This window comes from Apium graveolens, chromosome 9 (genome assembly GCF_009905375.1).
Source record: "Apium graveolens cultivar Ventura chromosome 9, ASM990537v1, whole genome shotgun sequence".
Taxonomy (NCBI): domain Eukaryota; kingdom Viridiplantae; phylum Streptophyta; class Magnoliopsida; order Apiales; family Apiaceae; genus Apium; species Apium graveolens.
Genome location: NC_133655.1, coordinates 136944256 through 136957907, shown reverse-complemented (window position 1 = coordinate 136957907; position 13652 = coordinate 136944256). Strand labels below are relative to the sequence as shown.

Below are 13652 nucleotides of genomic sequence, written 5' to 3'. Positions count from 1 at the left end.
AACCTCCAGGCTTTGTAGATTCAAAATTTCCTAATCATGTCTACAGGCTTGACAAAGCACTTTAAGGCCTTAAGCAAGCTCCAAGAGCATGGTATGATACTTTAGCTCAATTCCTTCTGGAAAGTGGACTTCACAGAGGAACAATTGATAAAACACTGTTCTACCTCAACCATGGAAAGGACTTACTTTTGGTCTAGAGATATGTTGATGATATCATATTTGGTCCTACAAATGCTAAACTCAGTGAAAGGTTTGCAAAGCTAATGCAGTCAAGATATCAAATGAGTATGATGGGAGAACTCAGCTATTTTCTGGGACTTCAAGTGAAGCAAAATGAAGAAGGTACTTTTATCTGTCAATCTAAGTACACCAAAAATTTACTCAAGAAATTTGGAATGCAAGATTGTTCAACTGCATCCACTCCCATGGCCACTGCAACCAAGTTAGATAAAGATACTGGTTCATCAGTAGATATTACTAACTACAGAGGTATGATTGGCTCTTTACTCTATTTAACTGCAAGTAGACCTGATATCATGTATGTTACCTGTCTCTGTGCAAGATTTCAGGCTCATCCAAGAGAACCTCATCTAATAGCTGTGAAAAGAATTCTCAAGTACTACAAGGGTACAACTGATCTAGGATTGTGGTATCCTAGAGAATCAGACTTTAAGCTTATAGGTTACTCAGATGCAGATTTTTTAGGATGCAAAATAGACAGGAAAAGCACAAGTGGAAGCTGCCAATTTCTTGGAGGCATATTGGTTTTGGTTTAGCAAGAAACAGAAATCAATTTCCACATCAACTGTAGAAGCAGAATATATTACTGCAGGAAGCTATTGTGCACAGATTCTTTGGATGAAGAATCAGTTACTGGACTATGGGTTAGAATTTTCTAAAATACCTATTTACTGTGATAATCAAAGTGCTATTGCTATGACAGGTAATCCAGTTCAACACTCAATGACAAAGCACATCAGCATTAGGTACCATTTTATAAGGGAACATATGATGGAAGGTACAGTGGATTTGCATTTTGTTCCAATAGATCAACAACTAGCAGATATCTTCACAAAATCACTATATGAAGCTACTTTTACAAGACTGGTAAATGAACTTGGAATGGTTTCAGGTTCTTTCTCAAAATCTGCTCAGTTTTTATTCTCAAGCATCAGACTTTATGATCAGTGTTTACAGATTGTATTATCTCTATGTAATCTGTGCTTAATCTATGATATTAATTAAATACTGATTGTTATCTGATGTGACTCTATAAACTTTTTTAGTGTTTTGAATGTTCTGTGACTATTCAATCCAATGAGGATTACTGTGCTAGATGCTGACCTAGTAGTCTTTAACATACTAGAAATCCCATGTTTCAATTAGTTGTTTATGTGGAAATTCATTAACACAAGCAAATTCTGATATTGAGCATAGTCAAATTTACTTTGTGTATCTTATTACTAAGTCAAAAACTAGATTCTTGCTTCTCATCTATCAAATTATGATGTCAGTAAATCTTAAGGATGAACTAAATGCTGATAAGCCTCACTTATCTGAAGAAAAGAAAAGAAAATTAAAGTCAGGTACTCCTTTGAGATCTAGAGTAAATATGTGAAAGGGAAGACCCAAGTGCATTGCTGGTATTAAGTTATATGCATTAGAAAAGCAAATAAATTTTTCTTGGTGACTTTTCACATTCTCTGATTACTGGAGAAATACACTGATAATAGCATAAATTCTGATAGCAGTTGTGACTCATTTACACTGAGGAGCCACTGTGACAAAGAATTTCAAAAGATCATAAAATGAGCACAAACAGACTTTAATCTTTATCTGATATCTTGCTAATGCACACACTTTCACTCCATATGAATGATGAAAATTATTATGGTGATTAAGTTATTTCAGACAAACAGTTAAGGGTCATTTGCATAAATTTTGAGGACAAGTTCTGATGGAAGTTCTGATGATTAAACTCTGAAGAAACAAGTCAGTATTTGTATGAAGAATCACGGAAATAGACATTCACTTTGTGAGTTGAGACGCCATATTCTGATGACCATTAAGTTTTGATAATAGTCAAGTTCTGATGTAAATCCTGATGGAAACTCTTATGCTTACGTGGCATTATTAACTTACTTGACTTAATTGTGGTAAATACTGAAACGGTCATATTTTATCAGAATATATTTAAGTGAGATAAAAACAGTCATAATCATTTGGTTAGTGGGAAATGTGTTTGTCTTGAAAAACGGCATGTGCACAATAATTATTACTTATTTCCCGTGCCCACTAACCATGCTTTAACTATTTACTGACTGTTCATATGTTGCCAGGTGTAAACTGTCTGCTATACTTCACGTGGGTTGTATAAATAAGAAATTTAAAAGATTTTACAATCTTTTACCTACTTCTCTCATTCTCTTATCTCTCTTATTTTCTCTCACCCACTAATATTCTCTGAAGCTCTTTTTCGTACATGCATTTTATCAAACACCTTGCAAACACTCTTTTTCTCACTTGATTTTTACAGAAATGGCACCAAGAGATCTGATTTTCAATGGAGCTAAGTTTGTTCCTAACAACTACTTAGCTATTCTCAGTAAGAATGAAGCACCATCAGAACTTCACTTCATCCAAGATTTTCTATCTAGAAGTGAGATCGGGTATGCTTTGACCCAACCTGAAGCAATCTCAGGGACTCAAGTGCTGGAGTTCTAGAGGTCAGGAGTTTATGATGATGGTGGCGCACATGGGTCCCCAAGTATCATCTTTACAACAGGGGAGGATGCACATGTGGTGACTTTGACCACAGTTCGACAAGCACTCCATCTGCCTGAAAAATATGTTTATAGTTAAACAGTTGAGGAGCCTACTCTTCAACAGCTAATGGCCAATCTGGGGTATGAAAAGATTTTGGCAAAGCTGGGTCAATTGAAGAGACCTCACATAAGGAGGGAATGGAGTTTCTTCTTTGACTATATCACAAAGGCCTTTGCCAACAAATGTTCTAATTTTGATGCAATCCCAATTCTCAGTCAACAAATCGGGTATGCTCTCATTAATCAAGCTCATTTTGATTATGCAAGTGCTATTTTAGAATTTATTGGGGATACGATGACAGAAGATAGAAATACATTTTACTTTGCTAGATTCTGTCAACTTATTTATAGTTTTTGTTGCTCTGATGCACCCCAACTAGCAAGTGAGTTAATTGAACCATTTAAACTTGCTAAGAGAGCCTTTACTGACTTATTATCTACTGATAATAAGAAGACTGTTTTGAGACCCCTCTAAATTCCTACATCTGTCAAACAAGTCTTGGTAAATTCTGATTCAGCCACCTATGCTGCCTTATATCCTGATGTCCAACCAACCCAACCTCCATCAGCACCTCCAACAACCACAGAATCAACCACCTCTCAACCTCAACCAACTCAACCTACCATCAGAACATACTTTCAACCAGCTCAATCCTCACAACAACAACCATCAGCACTGTTAGGGCGAAAACACGCGCTAATAACACATGCAAGTATACGTGTTCGCAAGTAATATAGAATACTTTCTAGTTCGTTCCCACAGAGACTCAGACTAATTATGTTCAATTACACTCACTCACCAATGTATGATTACTTCTCAATGTTAAAACAATAACACTTAGATTTGAGTAACTAAATATTAACTACAATTAACTACGAGAATTAAGCACTTAATTAACACTTGAATTAACAATATTAAAACACATATGAGATCACAACTTCATTACTACTTCCTTCAATAGTTATTGTTATTACCCTTAGCATGCAACAATGATGATATTAATCGAACAACACGAAACTGATAAAAACCAACTTTCATTGTACTAATACCATTCTACCAAGCATCCACAATTAAGATAGAAGTTGAATAGGCATCAATTATGTTGAGTTCCTATATGTCTACAGAAATTGACAACATAACGATTTAAGCACAAGTTATTCCTTTTGATTACACAGGGCAAATAAAACGGTTAGAGTTATCCACTAATCATGCATACACATACATGAACCTATGCTAGCATGGCAAGTTCTAAATCTCAAGATCCACCGTCGTTTCACAAGAGATTAACACCATATCTTATATGTTCGCGACACACATAAGAAGAATAAGCACAACCAATACTAGATATCATACAATCATCACACACTAAGGTATTAAACAACTAACTAAACAATTCCATAGTAAATTCGTTACGACCCCATGATCATGATTAGCCCATGATAGCACTCATCATCATCATGGGTTCATATAAAAACATGATAATAACACACGAGAATAATAACTAAAACTACTTATATTAAACCAGAGTACGTCACAAGAGTAAATAGGTTCAAAGTAAAGAAAACTAGCATCCAACGTTACAACGAAATAAAGAATCACAAGAAAATATGCTTCCTCTTCGTTGCGGTGTGCTAAAATGGTCTTCTTCCTTATCTCCTCGCTCCTTGATTAATACTACGATCCAGCCTTTGTGAAACGTCTCTGAAAACTACTTATATAGGAGTCCCATAATACCCAGCTAACTCAGAAGTTTGAAGCTCAACAGAATTAGGAGTCTAAAAATAATATTTTTAAATTACGTCCTTGAGCGGCCGCTCAGCATTCCTGAGCGGGCGCTCAGACCCCTTCTGGAAAATGCTCTATTTTCTCCCGTTTCTTCGCTGCAATCTGCTCCAATCTTCCCACTTGCAATGCCAAACACATGCCAAGGCTTATTCTTGATGCAATCTCTCCAGAAATGCAATTAATACCCTGAAATGCACAAACACTAGAAAAACACATCAAATACACAAAATACTTGATTTCAAGACACCAATTCAAGCCATTATAAGACGTTCTAATGGTATAAAATGCCACTTATCACACCCCCAAACTTAAATCGATGTTTGTCCTCAAGCGTCACAGACTCAAAAAACAAAACAAAAAATATGCATGAATGTAATCTATATGAAATGCAGCGATCCCCCTTACTACGACCAAACCAACCAACTTACGACATCTCAACAAATGCAATTAGGCGAATAAAGATCAATCAAATAATGCAAATTAACATACAGCCGGAAACGTGGTGTGTGCAGATGCTTAACAGATATGCTTCGAAACTAGATCAATTATCATAACTCGACTATCCTCAAGGTAATCACATGATTATATGAAGAATAAAATTCTAGGCACAAAATTACTTATAATACTTCAAGATTACTGAAGCTTATTACGGAATCCTGCTTTCTATTTATCATACAAACAAATGCTTATTTGACCGTGCAATGAGTGAGGTCCATAAAAGACTTATGCAATGGCATCCATGTAGCGAGCGTTAGGTTAGCGGATCCCAGACTATAAAAGCCTTAGGTCACTAGGCACAAAGTCCCCTAAGAACTTAATAACTCGAATACCAAAGAGCCCACTCGTGATCAATTATGCATGAACTCTCTATTTTTTTCTATTTTTTTCTACTTTTTTTTCTATTTTTTTATATTTTTTTCACAATTTCTGAGCAAGTGCGTTTCGCTCCATCTTGCTCAACCCTAGACTACTCGCATAAAAATACGAGCCGACTCCTAGCCATTTGACGCCTAGCCACAATTAACAATGAATTCCACTTTTTACTCCAATTTTTCTTTTCATGCCTTTTATCACTAAGAACCTATTATAAATTCTAAGCATAATCAATAGATTAACCTTGAAAACCATCAAACCATAAGAACAATATAGTCCCTAAGCATTATCTAAGACTTAGTGAAATTACAAGTGTTTCTAGCATGCATGTCAACCTACAAGACTCAACATCACTTTAACGTTATCACTACACTCGCATCAATATCACAAATCAATTGACACAGCAACGCAAAAGGGATCAAGGTATATGCATGAGCTACATGACATGATAAATAAAGCTATAAAAAAACTATATGGCAAAAATATGCAATTATATGAACTAAACTATCATGAATATGCAACTATATGACACACACACAAAATATTCCTTAACTACCACCCCCTAACTTAAAATCTTCACTGTCCCCAGTGAAGGTAGTAGAAAGGAACACAGGGTATACCTACTCAGAGAGATCATCATCATCACCCTCAGAGGGTGGTGTATCAGGAGGCGGATATGCAGAGTCCTCACCAAAAACTGGCCACTAGATGTCAGCTCCAAGGCCTCTAAAAGCAGTCCCAAGCGCAAGGGTAAGCTCCTGAGCAAACCTGCTCTGCGTCTCGTACATAGCATCCATCCTCCTCGACAGCCTCCTATACAGGGCATCAACCATCCCAACACCCTCCTGAGCTCTAGAAGAACTAGCCTCATCACGCCTTGGCCTCGCCATGGTAGCACCACGTGCTGAACGCCCTCCTGGAAGATGATAACCCAGCCCATGCTCATCGGGCTCTCCACCAGTCCACTCTTGCATCGTATGCAGAGTCCCGGTGTCAATAGGAGCGGCCGGCAGCTGCAACTGCTCGTGAGACGGCCACTGAACTCCCACTGCTCGGCAAAGCTTTGTAACCGTGGATGCATAAGGGATGTTCATGTGCTTAGCTCCCCTCAAAAACTTCAGAATTCCTTGGTAGATGAACTCACCAAGGTCCATATAGTACTCTTCATTCAAAATTCCCCATAACAACTATGCTCTCTCAACTGTGACCTCATGTGCATGTGAAGTAGGCAAAATATTAGCGCAAATAAAAGCATTCCATGCACGGGCATACCTATTCACTGCAATCGCCGGAAAATGGCGATACTCATTAGTCCCAGTCCTGAAGGTCCAAACTGTGCCCGGCCTATAGAGAGTAGCACAAATAAAATCCAAGTCAAAATCCTCAGCAGTCTTCTCATTCCAATTCTCCTTTGTGGGCTTCCTCTGTCGCTGCCCAATTACACGGTGAATCGCCGCAGGGTGATAATCCACCGTCATCCCTCGCACAACAGAGTACCCATTCTTTTCAGCCTTCGCGTTCGCATAGAACTCGCGAACAATGCTCATCGGAACTGCCTCAGGTGACTCACAAAAAGCAATCCAACCCTTCTCCGCAATCATTGGCAATAACTCACCATCCCTCCCCGATGGTAAGAATCCCCTCTCCTTCAAAATCGGCTTACCCAGAAGCCTAGTATACTCCTCCTCAGCAGCCCTATCAAACAAACGAGACCTCACAGCAGTACCCCTCGAAGAATCAGCAGTCGGGACATTGCTGCTGCTATCAATAGTCCTGGATCTCTTGGGTGCCATCGAAACTGAGAAAAAGTGTTTAAGATTTGTGTTTTTGAATATGGGAGAGAGTTTAAGGTTTGAAAGTGTATGGGGAGTATATGGAATAGTTGTATGTATATATAGGGTAGAGATTAGGGTAAAATTTGATTAGGAGTGGGTTTTGAGGGTTAAAAACGTGGGTAATGGGAAGATAATTCGTGGGTAATGGGGCTGTGTTTTATTTTTGGATTTTTCAGATTTTTTGGATTTTTATAAGACTTAAAAAATTTTCTCCCAGTCGGGCCCTGAGCGGTCACTCAGCAAAGCTGAGCGGGCGCTCAGGGCTCTACTGGAAAAAAAATTTCTTGCCCTGTTTTTCTGATTTTTTTGTGGTTTTGGATAGGTTACTAACTTCTAAGGGTTCCTGTAACAACAAATCATGGGTTGTCTCCCAAGAAGCGCTTCTTTTTCGTCATTAGCTTGACGTATCGTACCTTAATCAAGTTGACAATAGAACGGCACTAACCACTTCCCGGTTTTCCGTGTCCCCATAGTAATGCTTCAAACGCTGACCATTAACCTTGAATGCTTGGTCCGGATCATTCTCAAAAATCTCCACCGCTCCATGTGGAAACACAGTTTTGACAATAAAAGGTCCAGACCACCTTGATTTCAACTTTCCAGGAAAAAGTCGGAGACGAGAGTTGAATAAAAGAACTTGTTGCCCCGGCATAAATGACTTAGGATATAACTTCCTGTTGTGCCACCTTTTCACTTTTTCCTTGTACATTTTGTTGTTCTCGTACGCTTGGAGTCAAAATTCATCAAGTTCATTTAGCTGAAGCATTCACTTCCTTTCAGCTGCATCTAGATCCAGGTTCAACTTCTTCAACGCCCAATAGGCCTTATGCTCAAGCTCCGCAGGTAAATGACATCCCTTACCATACACAAGTTGAAACGGGGACATCCCAAGTGGAGTCTTATATGCTGTTCTGTAAGCCCAAACAGCTTCATCGAGCTTTAAAGACCAATCCTTCCTTGACGGACAAACAACATTCTCTAAAATGCGCTTGATTTCTCTATTAGACACTTCCGCTTGACCATTCGTTTACGGACGGTAGGCAATAGCAACACGATGATTCACATTGTAGCGCTGCATCATAGAAGTGAACTTACGGTTGTCGAAATGCGACCCTTCATCACTTATGATTACTCGTGGCGTTCCAAACCTTTTGAAGATCTGCTTATGAAGAAAGTTCAACACTACCTTTGCATCATTCGTCTGCAGAGCTTTGACTTCTACCCATTTTGAGACATAATCGATTGCCAGCAAGATGTACTGATTATTGCAGGACGAGACAAATGGCCCCATGAAATCGATTTCCCAAACATCAAAGACCTCGACTTCAAGCATCACGTTTAACGATATCTCATCCTTTCTCATAAGATTTTCCACTCTTTGGCAACGATCACACCTTAAAACGAACTGATGAGCATCCTTAAACAAAGTAGGCCAGAAAAAACCTGCTTGCAGAATATGAGCTTCCGTCTTCTCACCACCATAATGTCCACCATAAACTGTGGAGTGGCAGTCTCGTAATATCCCCACCGTCTCACAGAATGGGATACATCTCCTGATGATCTGGTCAGCTCCATGTCTAAACAAATACGGTTCATCCCACATATACCACTTCACCTCATGTAGAAATTTCTTCTTCTGAGCTGTATTCATATTAGGAGGCATTATATTGCTGACAAGATAATTCACAATATCTGCGAACCATGGCTCTTCCTCCTGAACTGCGAACAACTGCTCATCCGGAAAAGATTTGTTGATCAATGTCTTATCATGTGAAGTAGACTCGGGATTCTCCAATCTAGAGAGATGGTCAGCTACTTGATTCTCAGTACCTTTTCGATCCTTGATCTCTAACTCAAATTCCTGTAGTAAGAGCACCCAATGAATGAGTCTGGGCTTCGAATCCTTCTTGGAAACCAAATAGCGAATGCCCGCATAATCAGTGAACACTGTCACCTTTGTCTCAAGTAGATAAGATCGAAATTTTTCAAAACCAAAGACTATAGCCAAGAGCTCCTTCTCAGTAGTGGTGTAGTTCATTTGAGTTCCATTTAAGGTCTTGCTAGCATAGTAGACCACATGAAAGAGATTATTCATGCGCTGCCCAAGAGATGCGCCCACCGCATAATCACTCGCATCACACATCATCTCAAAAGGCTCTGTCCAATCAGGTGCTTTAATAACTTGTGTAGTTATCAAACTCTTCTTGAGAGTCTCGAATGCCGTCAAACATTCATCATCAAATTTGAAAGGCACATCCTTCTCAAGCAAGTTGCACAACGACTTTGATATCTTCGAAAAGTCTTTGATGAAACGCCGATAAAAACCCGCATGACCAAGAAAACTACGGATTCCTTTCAAAGAAATAGGTGGTGGAAGATTTTCAATGACTCCCACCTTAGCTTTGTCCACCTCAAGACCCTTGCTAGAAACCTTATGCTCAAGAATAATGCCTCCACGCACCATAAAGTGACATTTTTCCCAATTTAGCACCAAATTAGTTTCTACACACCTTTTGAGTACTACACGAAGATTATTCAAACATTCATCATACGAATGTCCAAAGACGGAGAAGTCGTCCATGAACACCTCGACATTATTTCCAATCATATCAGAGAATATAGCCATCATACATCTCTGAAAAATGGCCGGTGCGCCACATAAGCCAAACGAAACTCTGCGAAAAGCAAAAGTGCCAAATGGACAAGTGAAGGTAGTCTTTTCTTGATCCTCGGGTGCAATACATATCTGATAATACCCCGAATAATCATCCAGAAGACAATAATACTCGTGACCGGCCAACCTGTCAAACATCTAATCAATAAATGGAAGAGGGAAGTGATCCTTCCTCGTGGCCTTGTTTAACTTTCTGTAATCCATGTATACCCTCTATCATGTGACTGTTCGAGTGGGGATGAGCTCGTTCTTCTCATTTTCTACCACAGTAATACCTCATTTCTTAGGTACATATTGCACGGGGCTCACCAAGAACTGGCAGAAATAGGATATATGATTCCTGCATCCAGCCACTTCAGAATTTCTTTCTTCACCACTTCTTTCATGATAGGATTAAGTCTGCGCTGTTGCTCAACAGTCGGCTTACTACCCTCCTCTAGCAAAATCTTATGCATGTAGTATGAAGGGTTGATCCCCTTGATGTCTGCTATAGTCCATCCAATAGCCGATTTGAATTCTCTTAAGATCCTCAAGAGCTTGTCCTCCTCACTTCCTGAAAGGTCAGAGGCAATAATAACAGGTAAAGTAGATGCATCATCTAAAAAAGCATACCTCGAGTGTTCAGGCAATGGTTTAAGCTCCAAAGTAGGTGCTTCCTCAATAGATGGTTTGAGTTTTCCTTCAGCATTTTTGAGGTCAGAAGTACCAAGAGATTCAAATGGCATGTCTAGCTTTCGCCTCCAGGGAGAAGCATTTAGATATTGTAGTTGCTCATTGCCATCCTCATCATCACTGTCAAAATCCCCCACCAAGGCTTTCTCTAATGCATCAGTCATTAGCATATGATCAAGTTCTAAAGTAACCGCAGAATCAATCAAATCCACCTTAAAGCACTCCTCATCTTCTGTAGGGCATTTCATCGCTTTGAATACATTGAATGTCACATCCTGATCATGCACCCTCATAGTAAGTTCACCTTTCTGCACATCTATCAAGGTACGTCCTATAGCCAAGAAAGGTCTCCCCAAGATTATGGGAATCTTCTTATCTTCCTCAAAATCCAGAATAACAAAGTCTGCAGGAAAGAAGAGCTTATCCACCTTTACCAGCACATCCTCCACTATGCCTCGTGGGTATGTAATAGAACGATCAGCCAATTGTAGAGACATGTAGGTGGGCTTTGGATCAGGCAAATTCAACTTTTTGAAGATCGACAACAGCATCAGATTGATGCTTGCTCCCAAATCACAGAGGCACTTGTCAGAAGATAACTTGCCAATGGTGCAAGGAATGGTGAAGCTACCTGGATCTTTAAGCTTTGGAGGTAACTTTTGTTGCAGCACAACACTGCATTCTTCCGTTAAAGTAATGGTCTCAAGGTCATCCAGTTTCACCTTCCTTGAAATAATACTCTTCATAAATTTCGTATAACTGGGCATTTGCTCCAGAGCCTCAGCGAAAGGTATATTAATATGAAGTTTCTTGAACACCTCCAGAAACTTACCAAACTGCTTATCCAGCTTTTGTTGTTGCAATCTCTTAGGGAAAGGTGGTGGAGGATAGAGCTGTTTCTCCCCTGTATTACCCTCAGGCAGAGTGTGTTCAATAGTAGTCTTCCTTGGTTCCGCCGCTTTCTCTTTTTGCTTAGCTTCTTCATCACCAACTTCAGCTTCTCCTTCTTTTGCTTTTTCAGAATCAGCAACTTTTCCAGACCTTAAGGTAATAGCCTTGACTTGCTCTTTAGCTTCCTTCCTGCCTGGCACTTCAGTATCACTGGGAAGTGGGCCAGGTTGACGATTGAGCACTGCATTGGCTATTTGACCGATTTGATTTTCCAAGGTCTTGATAGAAACCGCCTAACGTTTGCACAACAACTTAAGTTCCTCAAAATCAGCACTAGAGGGTGGAGTTGCACCTCCTTGTTGAGGATATGATTGCCTTTGAGCATAATGCCATGGTTGCTGGAATCCAGGTGGATTGTACTGTTTACTTACGCCTTGCTGATATGGTTGCTGAATAGCATTCTGATTATTACTCCAGCTGAAATTTGGATGATTTCTGTTGTTAGGATGATAAGTAGCTGGCACAGGCTGCTGCGGTTGCTGATAATTGTTCACATACTGAACAGATTCATTAACAAGAGAACACTGATCCGTAGCATGAGAACCTGCACAAAGCTCACAGACCATAGCTATCTGATTGACTCCATAGGTGGCTAGAGAATTGACCTTCATAGACAATACTTGGAGCTGCGCTGCAATAGCTGTAGCTGCATCAACTTCCAGAATACCTGCTACCTTCCCAGGAATCATCCTTTGAGTTGGGTTTTGATGCTCATTTACAGCCATAGTCTCAATAAGATTATAAGCCTCAGTATAGCTTTTGGCCCACAAGGCGCGTCCAGCTGCTGCATCGAGCATGGGCCGAGATTGGGCCCCCAAACCATTATAGAAACAGTTGATCACCATCCAATCAGGCATTCCATGATGTGGACACTTTCTCAATATTTCCTTGTAGCGCTCCCAAGCTTCGCACATAGATTCTGAAGGTTGCTGCGCAAACTGAGTAAGAGCACTCCTCATAGCCGCAGTCTTCGCCATTGGATAAAACTTGACCAGAAACTTTTGCGCAAGATCTTTCCAAGTAGTGATAGACCCAGCTGGTTCAGAATGTAACCATTCCTTAGCTTTATCCCTCAGTGAGAATGGGAAAAGCCTTAGCTTGATAGCCTCATCAGTCACACCATTATATTTGAAAGTGCTACAGATCTCGACAAAATTCATTATGTGCATGTTGGGGTCTTCAGTCGCAGCACCTCCGAAAGAAATAGAATTCTGCACCATCTGAATAGTACATGGATTGATTTCAAAGTTATTGGCCTCAATAGCCGGGTGCATGATGCTAGACTGAATATCATCAATTTTAGGCCGAGAAAAGTCCATAAGAGCTGGATCTTCTGGAACTATACGATCACCCATGATTACTGGCTCTTTCTGCTCACTTCCTGAATCCGAATCTTCAAAATCTATCTTCTCCGGAATATCAAGAACTTCGTCTGTCTCCTCAGCCGTATCTAAAGTCCTCTTGCGAGTACGAGAACATGTTTGCATAAACGCTCGCTAAAGTACCTGAAACACAACCGGAAACAATAAGTAACACGACTTAATCACTGAGTCCTAATGACCACTGATGGTAAGTACATAAACTAAACAAATACGCCAAGTCCCCGGCAGCGGCGCCAAAAACTTGTTAGGATGAAAACACGCGCTAATAACACACACAAGTATACGCATTCACAAGTAATATATAATACTTTCAAGTTCGTTCCCACAGAGACTCAGACTAATTATGTTCAATTACACTCACTCACCAATGTATGATTACTTCTCAATGTTAAAACGATAACACTTAGATTTGATTAACTAATTATTAACTACAATTAACTACGAGAATTAAGCACTTAATTAACACTTGAATTAACAATATTAAAACACACATGAGATCACAACTTCATTACTACTTCCTTCAATAGTTATTGTTATTACCCTTAGCATGCAACAATGATGATATTAATCGAACAACACGAAACTGATAAAAGCCAACTTTCATTGTACTAATACCATTCTACCAAGCATCCACAATTAAGATAAAAGTTGAAT

The 13652-nt window shown here is 39.6% G+C and overlaps 1 non-coding gene across 1 annotated transcript; it reads left to right on the top strand.

Moving 5' to 3' along the window:
• Window positions 1-12471: 12471 nt before the first annotated feature.
• On the top strand, window positions 12472-12578 carry LOC141687655 (small nucleolar RNA R71). Its single transcript, XR_012561144.1, has one exon. It is a non-coding gene; the product is annotated as a small nucleolar RNA R71 (small nucleolar RNA).
• Window positions 12579-13652: the final 1074 nt, after the last annotated feature.